Genomic DNA, 14,312 nt, shown 5'->3' on the forward strand with positions numbered 1-14,312 from the left:
TATTTCTGGTTATCTAATAGCTAACACTTCTTGGGTGGGTCTCTATTTGCCAGTACTGTGCTAAGTGCTTTTAAAAAATGCTTATTATTGCACGTGAATCTACATTTATCTCAAAATAAAAAGTTAAAAAAATTTTGAAAAGCACTGATCTCAATTTTTCTGTATTTTTCTTATTCCTGCTGTATGTAGGTAGATGCCAGGTTAGGATTCAGTATATACCTGTGTTCTAGTTGTTGCTATTTCTAGCTGTGTAAACTTGGACAGGCCTCTTGACCTTCACCCTTAAGTGTTTTTCTCATCAGACCCCTAAAATTCCATCCCAGAACTGTTGGGAAACTTGACTTGCTTACCTGCTCACCGTGGAAAATGTGCCTCTGTTGGTGACAGTAGCAACTGCTGGGCTGGCCCTGTGTGACTTGGAGAGGACAAGATAGGAGACAGAGAACTGGGCACCTGGGAGCCATTAGATTAAGGATTGGCAACTCCTCATGAATCAAACAAATGAAAAGATTTCTGGGGTAAGATCCTGGGGGTAGTGTTAATGGTGATTTTATTTGCATTATGTTCTGGGGATAAGGGGCTTGCCAACTCCATTGAATGGAAGGATCAGGAGTGCACAGCCACCCTTGCTTGTACCTGGACAAAAGACAGTGTGTTGGTGGCAAATGTCCAGCATGGTTGTGGCTGCCCACAACCATCTCTGCCATTTAGGACATCAGCTCCTGGCCCTGTGTCAGCACCTGGACAAGGCTGCTGTGGTTTTATAGGAAGATCCCAGTCTCTGGAATTGCACAGATATGAGTTCAAATCTTTGCCTGCCAATTACTAATTGTGTTCTTTTTTTTTTTTTTTTAAGATTTTATTTTTTCCTTTTTCTCCCCAAAGCCCCCCAGTACATAGTTGTACATTCTTCATTGTGGGTCCTTCTAGTTGTGGCATCTGGGACGCTGCTTCAGCGTGGTTTGATGAGCAGTGCCATGTCCGCGCCCAGGATTCGAACCCACGAAACACTGGGCCACCTGCAGCAGAGTGCGCAAACTTAACCACTCGGCCATGGGGCCAGCCCCACTAATTGTGTTCTTTAGGCTAATTCTTACTTTATCTCTCAGAGCCTCAGTTTCTCTGTCTGTAAAATAATGTTGTTAATACCTGCTATTGGGGTGGTTGTGAGAATTCAAAATATCTTAGGTAAATAGGTGTCACACAATACCCAAGACTTAGTTGGGTGAATGGCAAGTTGATCTGTTGCTATTAGCTCTTTGAACACCAGTATCCTTAGGAAGTAGCAATAAAGTCAAAGCTGCTAATTCTCTTACCACCTCCCCACCCCTCTTAAAAATGCTCTGGACCCCCTCCTCTCATTCTTTAAGGTCAGGCCTCAGAAATGTTGGGTAAGAAGGAGCTTCCCAGGCCAGTCTCTATCTCACCAGGTGGCATATCTGAGTAAGCAGGATTGTTACATAGCAGACATACAGGGCCAGGGCAGGTAGCAGCTGATGAACAAAAGGCTTCTGTCTGTTCCCAATAAATTGGTCCTTGGGGATCCTAGCTTTGAAATTCTAATTGACACAGGAAGGAAAAGATTCATTAGTCTCTGGACTCATTAAAATGCTCTGCTGCTCACCTACGATTTATTCTTGGCACTTCATCAGGAGGAATTAAGTAAACCAATGGTGTGGGAGGCTGCTGACAGCAGAGTCCAGTGTGCCTGGTGCTACTCATGGGGTGTGGATGCTGAGCCTCCCATACTGTGGAGCACATAGCTGGCTTCAGAAGTTCTTCACATGTAGGACTTAGCATGAGTCTAAGTCTCATATATTGTCAGTACTGAAAGGACCTTTTGAGATCATTCGTAGATGATAACTCAGTTATGGATGGTCCACAGAAGGACTGGGGCTTGCCCAAGATCACCACACACAGTAGTGGTAGGACTGAAATTGGAATCAGGCCTCCTAACTTCCAGGCCAGGAATCTTCCCCTGCATCACCTTTGGATTTCTAGCTTCAATGTTTCATTCATTCAACTGTCGACAGATACTTTTGACACATTCTGTGTGCCAGGATTCTGCGATAAACAAAACAGAGATGAGGGGAGAGAGACTACCTGACCCAGTATTAGGGGAAATTAGAAAGGCCTCCAAGACAGAGAGGTGAATAGGAATTAGCTCAGCAAAGAAGATGAGGAGTGTTCAAGGCTGAGAGATCAGTGCCTATAAAGGCCCAGAGACTTTCCAGGAATGGAAAGTTGAGTCTTGCTAGAGTGGAGGGAAGAGGTGAGAAGTTAAGATGAGTCAAATCTATGAGGTTTTGGCCACTTTATGGTTATAAGAATCCTAGACCTGGTATTAGGAGTCCTGGGTTCTAGATGTGTTTCTGCTACCAATATGTTGATCATTATTCAGATAATACTTATTTAACATGTTTTAGGTGTGCCATGTTGAGAATTGGGGTAGAAAAAGGCATGAGATGCATGTAGTTCCCTCCCTCAGAGATCTGTCATTTTAATGAGGCAAACAGACTAATGAACAACTCCTATAATAAATCAAAGGAATAATTACCTCTGCTGGAGGAAGTAGAGTTGAACTGTGTGTTATCATTTGTATTTTCTCTAAACTTTGATCACTCACCTGTCAGGTGGTGATAACCACTGTCCCGTGTAGCTCATGAGCTGATGGGAAGACAGCTTTGTAATGACTGGTATTTGTGCAGCATTTTGTGGGTTACAAAACACTTTTCCATTATTAATTAGTTGAATCTTCACCACAATATTATGGCTTAAGAAAATTCTCCCCAATTTACAGATTAGGAAACTAAGACTCAGGTTAAGGCTTGTTCATAGTCTTATAGCTTTCGATTAACAAAAGCTAGGATTATAAATCCAAATCTTGTGCTGTCTTTTGCAGTACAGTAAAGTTTCAAATAAACTTTGAAAAGTCGAAAGATGGCAATGTTTCCGTCTCCAACTTGACTGGCAAATTTCCTTCTCGCTTCACTGAAAATGCAAAGAACATCTCCAGTGTGAGAAAAGCAGGCATAAGTTGGCTGGGGAGAAAGAAAGGGAGCTTCTTTTAAGGCTTCCCCAGACTGGGCTCTAAACTTTTAAGACCATGTGCCCCAGTGTTCCATCAGCTCCTACTATTCCATCTCATGCCATTTACAGAGTACCGTCTCAACCGTTCTCTCATTGGCTACACATAGCAACTTGCAGGGTAGACAGAGGTTGCTTTACAAGTGAGTAAACTGAGGTCTACAGAAGTTAAGTAATTTGCTCAGTCGCTGAATTATTCATGCCAGAATGAGGGCTGGAATCCAGGGCTTCTGACACCAAACAGGTGCTCCTAAGTCATAGAATGTAGGCTCCTTTGATTCATTTATGCGATTCTTTTTTATTTATTGTTTTTTATTTTATTGAGGTCACAATAGTTTATAACATTGTGAAATTTCAGTTGTGCATTATTATTTGTCAGTCACCATATAAATGTGCCCCTTTACCAGTTCACACAATTCTTGAATATACCTTATCAGCCAGAGACTTTTCTGTACAAGAGAGTCTCTGGTTAGGCTCAGACCATCTTGGTGCAGTGCCTTCCTTAAGAGTAGGAACTTTTCTTATTTATTTCTCTGTCCCCTGCTAGGGCCTGGTTCCAAGAATGCTTTGCTGTTGTTTTTGGACTTAGTCTGCCAGAAGCTGGAGGGAGCAGATGGCCACAGCAATGTGGATCATGAGGGTGTGATCCCAGGCATGGCTGGAAGATGATTTGAGAGCCCTGTAGCCATCTACTGCTGTTTCTATGCCTAGGTCCCTGCCAAGGTATTTTCCATCCCAGAAAAAGTGAAGCTGGCCAACTCGACTCCCATCACCTCCCCTTGTCCTTCCCTTCCTCCCACCCTACACATACTTGTTGGTCTCCTAGATGGATTTCATACAAAGGCTTCTATGATCTGCTGTCCCAAATGACCCTTTAGACCAATTTCCCAGGCATGTTCCAAGGTAAGGTTAGAGAATCTAGCCCCACAGCCAATCTGGCCTCTGTTCTACCTATAGGCCTCTCACCAGGCTCCTGCCCACTCTGCTGTTTTTACTTCCGACTCCTTTAAGCAGATTCGCTGCTTAGTGAGACAGACAGTCTGAAGAGTAATCAATACTGAGAAATTGACATGTTTCCTGTTTATCCAAAATCCTACCTGGAAAATTTTAAGGAGCACTGTTTAGGGAGGTGAGTGGGATAAGGACAATTGACTTCCATGATGGGAAGCCTGCAGGAACCTTAAGTATCTTATAAATCATAAAAGGAGATATCAACATTTATTTACAAGGTTTCAGTTGTCTCTCATATTCATATCTTTATACATTGTAGAGCCTTTTCATACCTGTTATTGCCTTTGAGTCTTGGAGCAGCTCTGTGAGGGAAGCAATGCAAGGATTATTATTCCTACTTGACAATTGAGACCAGGGAAGGTTAGTGACTATCTGATAATCAGGGTGACAGTGCCCCAGTCAGAACCGAAAGTTGTGAGACAAGTGATCCTGGGTTTGAAATCTGGTGCTCACCAGTTTGTGGCTGCATAACCTTGGGCAAGTTACTTAACCTCTCCAAGCCTCGGTTTCCTTCTCTGTAATAGGAGGAAACAATGTTTACGTCTTATGGTTGTCTAAGGATTAAATGATATATGATGTATGGGAAGTGCCGGCACAGTAAAGAAAAGGTATTAGGAGCTCAGTAACTACAGGTTCCCATCTCCTTGTTTTAAGTATCTTGTATTTTGAGCCTTTGAAAATTAGTACTCACTACAATAAAGTAAACTACGTGTTATAAATTCCTATTTACCAGAGTATCATTTAAGTGCCTCACTGGGTTAAGACAACTGGATTAGAGGGAAGCAGGGATGCTCCAGGCACCTGCCTCTGGGTACTTCTGATACAAATCACAGGGGCTTAGAGCTGATAGGGACTCTAGAGGTCTGTTCTAGTATGTCTTCCTCAGAACAGATGTTAATAATCTGGGAAAAGTCAGATCGCATAATGCGAATTACATTTCTTTACTGCTGACTCCTCAGAGCCTTAGTGTGCATGTCATTCTTGGGGGTGGGAGGGGGGAATGGAGTATGCGGAGTTTCCTATTTTTATTTGACCTTGGAGCCCCCTTTCTGAGGAACTCTCGTTAACGTCTTGAGGAACACAGGTCTTCCACAGAAGAGTTCCTGCAACACTGATCTGATCTAGTTTCTCCGTTTTCTGGATGAGGCAACTAAGGTCTGTAACCAAATTTACTGAGCTAATCCATGGTAGAACCAAGTTTAAAGTTCAGGGTGCCCGACTCCCTCTTGGGCCACACCACTATTTGCATTCCACCATTCTTCCTCTTCTAGCTGGCAAATCATAAAATTACAGAGGGAGGATTCTGCAAACCACTAATCAGAGAGCATTGTCAGAGCGTCAAGCTTTCCATTTTGATGTGTTTATCCTAGTAAGCAGGAAAATGAGGAAACAACAGGCTTAATGACCACCAAATGTTTCTCAACAGCTGAAGGACCAAGGGTCGGGTAATTAGCTCAGTGTATGGAAAGGTGCCTGTAATCCACAGAGTCTTTAAATCTGTTCTTGGTTTGAGAAGTTTCAGTTGTATTTGGGGGCTCATCCAAGAGGCCCTCAGTGCAATTCCCAATGATGAACATTCTGACACCAGTAACTATGGAAAGGATCCTGAGAGGGGTTTGAAGAGAATATGTCAAATTTCTGCTCTTCCTTTGCTATCTCCACCATGGAATTCAGTGTGTAGGAATGTGCTGCTGGATTTCTATCCAGACCCAGAGGGAGTTGTCCTTGGCATTTGGTGGGGGTATCCTTGCATTTACTAAGCCTTCTAGTTCAGATCCAGTAAAATTATAACCTTTATGTTAGCAAAGTTGTATAGTAGACTTTTGAAAACACATCTGATACTCAAAAGAATTCTGTGACACAGTGGTTATCTCCCATGTCATATGAGGATACCAAGGCTCAGAGAAGTCCAACAGCAAATTAGTGATATGTTCATTGTTGTGTTACAGGTGCCTGGTGCAAGCCTGAAATAGAGTAGATGTCCAAGAAATATTTATTAATTGAAACGTTAGTACATTCCCAGGAATGAACTTCAGGTCTTCGAACACTCCAGTGTTCTTTCCATTAAGCCAGCATGGTGGGGCCCATTGCTCAGCGTCACCATATAATTCAGAGAAGGAGGGCTGAGTCTCACTCACTTTGTTGATTGCTGACAAGGATCGCGGTGTTTCTAGCCTTTGCTGCTCTCTGCTTGGTGAAGACCTCTTACATATTCTCCACTACAGAAAGCCCAGATTCAGCAATCTCTGGGCTGCAGGTTGAACCTCTTTTGAGCCTCTGCTCCCTGTAGGAGCTACTGAACCACAGATACCAGTGGTCCCTAGCTTTGTACTCTGGCCCTCTTTTCTCTCTCATCACTGTCTTGCCTGTCCTTCTGCCCTACTGAAGGGTGAGGAACTTGGGCTCATCTTATGAACACCAACTATGCAGTTCACTTTTAAGGCGTTGCCACGTCAGAAATACTAGGAAACCACTTACAGTCATGTGCTGTATAATGGACATTTTGGTCAATGACGGACCGCATATACAACGATGGTCTCATAAGATTAGTACTATATGGCCTCAGTGTGTAGTAGGCTATACCATCTAGATTTGTGTAAGTACACCTTATGATGTTTGCACAACAATGAAATGGCCTCATGATGCATTTCTCAGAACATATCCCCATTGTTAAGCAATGTGTGACTGTGTTGACACAGCGCCCACCTAGGATTCTTTTACCTGTTTGTTAGCAGAAATTCACTGAGCATCTGCCGGTTGCCACGGCATTGCTGGAGGCTGGGATCACAAAGATTAATAAGAGTCTCTGCCTTTAAGGAGTTCAGAGTCTAATGGAGAGAGACAGATATGTGAATACAAAAATGCAGCAAATGTTGCTGTGGCAGAGGTCTACAGAACATAATCAGGGTCCAGAGGAGCGAGTGACTGAATATGCTTGGGGGATGGGAAACAAAGGCTTTCCTGAAGAGTTTCCATCAGGGGCATCACATCAATGGATTTGTGCTCAGAAAGCTCCTTGTGGCCCCAGCCTTCATCACCAAATCAGAAATTGATTCTGGTCCTGCTTTATTGATGAAGCAGTCTCTCTCTTAACCTTAACTTAATGTTAAGAGTGTGATATTTGGAGCCATCTGTTAAATGGGGCCAATAGTAATAGTATTTTCATTTAGAAAATTCCTGAATGCTTAACTTGCTGGTGCATTATCTTATTGAATTCTCACAACAACCTTATGGGGAAGGTACTGTAATATTATTCTCATTTGTAAAATGAGAAAACTAAGGCACAGAGAGGGTAAGTCATTTACCCAGGATCATACAGCTAATACATGGCAAAGCTGGGATTTGAACCCAGATAGTCCGACACTGAGTCATTGTCCTAAAACGGCCTCAGAAAGGGCCATTGTGACCTTGATATAATTTTTACCTCAAAGAGAAGTTGTAAGAATGAGAAGTAATATACTTAGCAATGCATCTACCACATAATAAGCAATTAATAAATCATAATGATAATTTATTATATTACAAAACAGCCTTTCCTAAAGGCTGAGGTGGATTGGACTGCCCTGTACGGATGCCTCCTTCCTGTCTCTCCCAAGTCTGTCCTGGCTTTGTTATCTGTACAGCCTGCTTTTTTGTTTCTTAAAAAGCTTGGATGGGGACAGGGGCAGTGGTACATGGAGTTCAGTTTAGCACATACTCCGTGAGTGAGTACCCACTCTGGGACAGGGCCTATCCTGAAAGGCAGGGGGCGATGTTGTGCTGAAATAGGCTGTGGTCCCTGCCATCCAAGAATTCACAGTCAGTCTAGGAGGGGAGATAGCACAGAAACAGATCATTTTAATACAGTCTCCTCAGATGGATCTTAGGCAGTACATCAGATCCCACTGCCCACGGCTCGTACTGCAACTAGCAGGGCAAGAATGACTTGCTATTAATTGTTGAAATAATCACCCTATTAATATCCTTGTCATCATTAAAGCAGCTGTTGTTAATGTAGGAAGTAGTAATACCTTAGAGAAGGTCAGTAGCTACTCAAAGGAGACTTTTAACATGCTCAATTGGAAAACCCTATTTTATTTTTATGGGGGGGAGGTGGTGGCGTTCCTAAATTGCTGATAGGGCTGAGGGAGTCCTTGGCTTGAGGGATGTACTGTGGAGAAGGATTTATGTCCCTCAAGCCTCCCCTCTGGCCACCCAATGTGCTCCCTGGTTATCACATACTTTATAGCTTATTGTACCTAGGCACATTTTTTTTATTGGCAGAATGAGCAAGAAGGGGGAGGTAGCTCTCTGAGGCAGGACATCTGCCAAGAGAGGCAGTGACTTGAGCATCTGTTGAGATTGGTAGGGGCCTTGCCAGGGCAGCAGGGACTTTGTGAATGTGTGAATTATTGCATGAGGTACCACCAACTGATCCATGAGTGTTATTGGAACTCCTGCCATGTGCCTAGCAATGTGCCAGGTGATGTAAAAAACACCCTAAAAGTTCGCTGCTGCTTAGTGAGAGAATACTAACACATAGACAAAAAGAAGTCAGCACAGACAAGATGCTCTGATCAGGGGTTGACTTGTATGGTTCAGTCTCTAAGAGCTATAGGGACTTGTGACTGCCTCCTTACTGAGCACTGTCCTGCATATGGCATAGGAGTGGGTCATGACTCCCGTGAAGTCCAGGCTCTTCAGTGGCTCACAAGGCTCTTTCTGATCTGGCCTCTGCCATTCTCTCTGCCGTCATCTCCTGCAACATGCAGTCTTACAGCCTACACTCCAGCCAAACCACAGTACATAACGGTTATTCTTTAAATACGGAAGCTCTGTTCAGCTTCTGCAACTTTCCTCTTTCCTAAATGTTCTGTCTCTCATCTGTGTGTGGGCTAACTTCAATTCATTCCTCTGGACAAGATCAGAACTTCTTGATGACGCCTCTTCTCTGAGTCCCTCCTCTCCTTTCTCTCTGCTAAGTGACATGCCTCTGAGTTCCCAAGTGTTCCTGTCATAGCCCTTATCAAGATGAAACATAGATTCTGGTTTTCCTGAGATCTCCACCACTGGATTGTGAATTCCTCTGGGTCAGGGATTGTACTTTGTTCTCTTCTATACTTTGTACAGTGACAGTAATAGGTGCTCAATAAATGACTTTTTTTAAAGAAATGATTTTTTGATAAATGAGTAAATAAATTTTTCAGCATGTTTTTCTTCTGCCTAGGAACCTACAATAACTTCTTTGTGGCATCAAAACTCTGTAGACTCAAAAATGAGTAAACAAACACAGGAGACTATTATCTTCACATATATATGAAAACAACAGTGAGGATTTGGGTTTCCTCTACTGATTAACACCCCCACCCCTATACACACACATTATGATGATACTCGATTCTGGTGAGGTTGCCATGAAAGCAGCAGTCATTGGTGATAGCAGTGTAAATTGGTACAGCACTTTTGGAAAGCAATTAGGCAGTGTATCTCCAGAGCCATAAAAATGTTATACACTTTGACACAGTAATTCCACTTCTGGGAATCTGTCCTAAGGAAATAATCCAATATATAGAATAAACTTTCCCTCAGATGCTATTATTTATAGTAGTGAGTAGTCAGAAAAAGCCTAAATGACCACCTAAACTATGACCAAGCTAAACTATGATGAATCCACTCGGGAAAACTATGAGTTATTAAAATTTGTAGTTATAAAAAATGATGATTTAAAACTGTGCAGCAATAAGGACAAATATGTTATAACATATAATATGTTATAATGTTAATTGAAAAAAATTGTTACAGGATTGAGTGAATGATCTAACTACATAATCCAAATATAATGCCAAAGAAAAAAGCCCTGCAAAGAAATAGACAAAGATGCCAACAGTAGTTATGTTCTATAGAAGAGTGGGGGGTTTAGGTGATTTCTTATGGTAATTTAAAAAAATAGACACACTAAATAGTACACATACTCAAATTATTGGCTAAGAATTTTGAAATAATGAAGGAAAAACCTTAATTTCAGTTTTAAGCAAAGGAGTGATGCGGTGATACTATTCTAGTGGCTGTGTGCAGGATGAATTTGAAGAGTGATATTAAGAATGGAGAGACAGGGCTACCTTCTGAAAATATTTAGGAGGCCAAATCAGCAGGGCTTGGTTCAGTATGTGAATCAGGGAATGACTCAGTATGTGGGGGGAAGAAGTATATGCCTAGTAGTGAACACTGGCTTAGGAAATTTAAGGACTTGTCCAAGGTCACACACCTAGTAAGTAAGCAGTTGATCCTGGGTTTAAACCCTGGTCTGTCTCTGTCCAAAGCCCGTGCTCTTGCTCCTGTAGCTGAGACATCTATTAAAGCTTTGGGAAAACTTTTTCTTTCTTTCTTTCTTTCTTTTTTTTTTTTTTTTACCATCTACTGCAGTGTAGAAACTTGTTTAGTGTGGTGTCTTTTTTTTTTTTTTTTTTGAGGGGTAAGGGGACCAGAAGGAGTTAATTTCTTCAAGATGATCACGGGGAAAAGACTGTAGATACCACAGCTGCTTCTGTCATGATCAGTTGAATTGACTAGTTTAGAAGCTCATTAGTATTGGATGTGTATGCTAGTTGTCTTGGGGGCTGACTAGTTTTTTGCCAAGTTGTACTGGATTTTTGGTTGCTTGTGGTAGAGGGTCTCTTGAACTTAGATATGCGAATGTGTACCATGTTACATGCAAATGAAAATTTTGGTCATTATGCCAAATTTGTCAATGATGCTGCAGCTCTGGGAGTGAGAGAGGTCAGATTGGCAGTCTCCAACAAGGGACAGTGTCTAAGCAGCTCCCTGAGCCATACAATGCTCCATCCCCATACCTGCCTTGTATAGACTAGTCCAAGAAAAGGTTGTTTTGAACTTAAGTCTATACTTTGGAGTCTGATTCCCAGCCCTTCAGGAAGAACCCAGTTCATACTAACTTGCTCACTGTGTGACCTTGGTCAGCTGACTGCCTCTCTGCACTAGGGTTTACTCATCTGTAAAGTGAGTGTGACTTATAGCCCCTCAGAGGATTGTTGTGTAAGGATTTGGTAGCCTTAACTCTTGAAGCGGCTTGTGAGCCACATTAAAGGAGTTGGACTTGGTTTTTGGTGGTAGGAAGAAGCCATTGAAGGGTCTTAAACAGGAGGTAGCACACTTACACTTGGCTCGATAGTGAAGAGGCAGATGCTTAGTAATGTTTGTGGAGTTAACATTGTTACCAGGACGACAAAGGCAGAGTAGCTATGACTATGGCGTCATTCTCAGTGGTCCCCTTTGGGCCAAACATACGGCACTGTGGGATGATGCTTAGAGCCCTAAGTTATATTTAGATCAGTACCCTGGAGAGAGGTCGACTTTCTTAGCTTTTTTTGTCTGACTGTGAGAAATTTTTAAAAAATACGTATATATGCTGTCTGCAGGATCAAGCTTTTGTGGGGCTGTGAGAGGTGGCATTCGGTGTTTTCAAGAAGGATTGTTGTAATGAGGAAAATACTGATTTCACATGAAAGGATTTTAATCAATTGCCTTATACCTGAGGGGCATAGTGCTTGACTGCAGTCCCAAGTTATGCGCCATCCACCTCCTTCCAGACGACTGGCTTCCTGCCTGGGTGCCTCTGTCTAGGAAGACCTGTAGCAGGTGTCCACCCCAGGGAATATTCCTGTCCACAGTTACATAGCACATCTCAGGTAACAGTATACTTGTATATGCTGTCTCTTTTGACCCTCACAACAACCTGCACTGCAAGTGGGCAGGGCAGGGATTTTCATCCCCATTTCACAGATGGGAAACCTTGAACCTCAGAGAAGTGAAGTGCCTTCCCAAGTACATGCAGTTAATAGAGGTGGGATTCAGGACCCAGGGCTCCACAGGCAAGCAGGAATCCAAAGCTGATAATCCCCTTATTAGTGTTTTAACTTAGGATGAGGCCTGTTATGGGAGAGTTTAGGCCTCCCGCTCTGTGTTCCTCGGAGAGTCCGTCACTTCATCTAATAGAGAAAATGGGAATGTGTACTCTACCATGGCACAGCCTTCTGCAGCCTTGTTCAGAATAGAGTAGCCACAGAACGTGGGGGTTCCATCAGAGAGACAGAATAGTGAGCAAGCAGAAGTTTCTTGGAATATTAGCCCTTGAGGCCCCAAGCTCAGAAGGGGAGCCCAACCTGCCTTCTGGGTCCTCAAGGTACAAAGAGGCCTTTCTGGGAGCCTTCACTTAAGGGCATCTTCCTGACCCCTTTGTCAAGTTGTATTCTTTGGGGGCCGCTTAACTCGAGATACTCACTTATGTATTCATTCAACACTTAATGAGTACCTACTCCTGTGATTCCTTTTATGTTCAGGGCACATTTCCAAATACTAGAATTTTGGTGACACACTTGAAGAGACTTCATTGTACGCACAGTATTCTTTCCTTGATCACAATTCAGCTCTAGGGTAATGTTGCATAAACTCACCACCTTCCCTTTCATACTCACAAGGTAAGGTTCTTGCAGGTTCAAACAATAACAATAATAATAGCAGCAGTAGCTAATATTTGCATACTTTCTAATGTGTCAGACATTGTTCTAAATATTTAAATGAATTATTTTATTTTATCCTCCAGCAACCCTAGAGATATGTATTGCTGTTGCCGTTTTACAGGTGAGATAACTGAAGCATAAAGAACTTAAGACACTTCCCGAAGGTTATGTCATATAGCTAGTTCAGTGGCAGAGCGGAAGGCATTTTAGTTTCAGTGGTTACTCTCTTGACCATATTACATGGCCTCTCACATGGGAGTAAACATTCAGGCTTTGGCGCCTGCTTGATGGAAGGCCATTAATCACAACAGCAGGTTGTACTCCTCTCTACACTGTGTCATATGACCCACTCAGCTCTGGTTGTGCTGAAAGATAGCACCATGTAAGCTCAGTTAGAACAAAAAGAAGTTTTGTACACTGATGAAAATTTGGCCATGCACCTGGAAGATTCAAGATACACTGTTGTGTCTTGGCACACTGATTAAGAGCTGCTCGTCTCCCCCAGCCAATCATACTCTTGGGTGGATGGTGGCATTCAGAAATGAATGTGATGTCCATCTTGCTCTCAAGAAACTCCCTACAGGGAGAGAGAAGACTGCTGTGTAAATAGCCATGATACAAGACTGAAAATCAGAAATATCAAAAAGAAAATTTACAGCATGCCTCCTCTTCCTGGCTGGTTTCCTCATGTCTTCTGGTGTGGGGAGAGAGAGTCCAAGAGTATTACTCTCTTCAGGAGTATGCCTTCCTCTCAGACCCTCAGGCCTCAGGAAGGTTGTTCAGTCCCCTTTAAGCCTAGATCATCTTCCCTTGCAGGATATAGCATGACCTAGAGCATGTTACCAAGATAAATCACCTTCTAAAGTGTTTGGTGGAAAATCCTTGAACTCATCCTTGGCCTGCTTACCCTTCTCTCTCTTGAGAAAAGCAAAAAGGAAAAAGATTAGGATAGTTTTTGCAAATTAGTCTAACACCAAAGTCTAAAAGAAATCAGGCTAAAGGACTTGAAAGAAATTAAATAAACTCTATTCCTTGTTTGCTTTCCTTTTTATAGAGGTTGGCAGGGATGGGTGAGAGTGACTTAGAACTGTTCTACTCTAAGTGTAGCCCACTGAATCAATGACATTTCGCAAACTGTTGCTAGTTTGTGTTAAGCATAGAAATTGAGAGTAAGTGCTTAGAAACCTTTAGAGTAATTGGACGTTTTTATTATATTTTGCGAAGTATTTATCCTTAATGCCTTGAAAGTAAAACCAACAAAAAGCTAGTCCTTCACCACAAATAGTTTTGAGAAGTACTGGCTTATTTAATGTGACAGAGTGAGAAAAAGCTGCAGTCTTCTTGTCTGTAAAATGAGATTAATAATACCTGCCTCGAATTGTTTTGGGAATTACTTGATGAGAAATAATATTTTGGGATGCTTAATATATGCCTGCATTGTGCGTTGTACTTGTATTATCTTATTTAATCCTCACCACAATTCTGAAATAAATTTTATCATTCCCATTTTTCTAAGGCTTGGATAGATTAGGGGATTTGCCAGAAGTCAAACCTGTAGTAAGTGTGCAGGTGGGATTTGAATGGGAGCTGGCACACTTAACTATGTCATGTTCTGCATAAAGAGCCTGGCACACGGGACGGCTCCCTGTCATTCCACTTTCTCTACTTCGCTAGAGGTCTGGAGACCTGCTTTCTCAA

At 42.3% G+C, this 14,312-nt stretch overlaps 1 protein-coding gene across 15 annotated transcripts in view; it reads left to right on the forward strand.

The window, feature by feature from the left end:
* The window catches only part of RALY (RALY heterogeneous nuclear ribonucleoprotein), a 79,049-nt gene that overhangs the window by 47,117 nt on the left and 17,620 nt on the right, over window positions 1–14,312 (forward strand). For 4 of the 15 annotated variants that reach the window (XM_070485779.1, XM_070485786.1, XM_070485776.1 and 1 more), the window contains exon 3: window positions 12,698–12,735. The exons of the other annotated variants lie outside the window; for them this stretch is intronic. The gene's annotated coding sequence lies outside the window, so the exon portion shown is untranslated. The remainder of the gene's footprint in view (window positions 1–12,697; window positions 12,736–14,312) is intronic. 15 annotated transcript variants of the gene reach the window in all.

This window comes from Equus asinus, chromosome 15, assembly GCF_041296235.1.
Source record: "Equus asinus isolate D_3611 breed Donkey chromosome 15, EquAss-T2T_v2, whole genome shotgun sequence".
In the NCBI taxonomy this organism is placed as follows: Eukaryota; Metazoa; Chordata; class Mammalia; order Perissodactyla; family Equidae; genus Equus; species Equus asinus.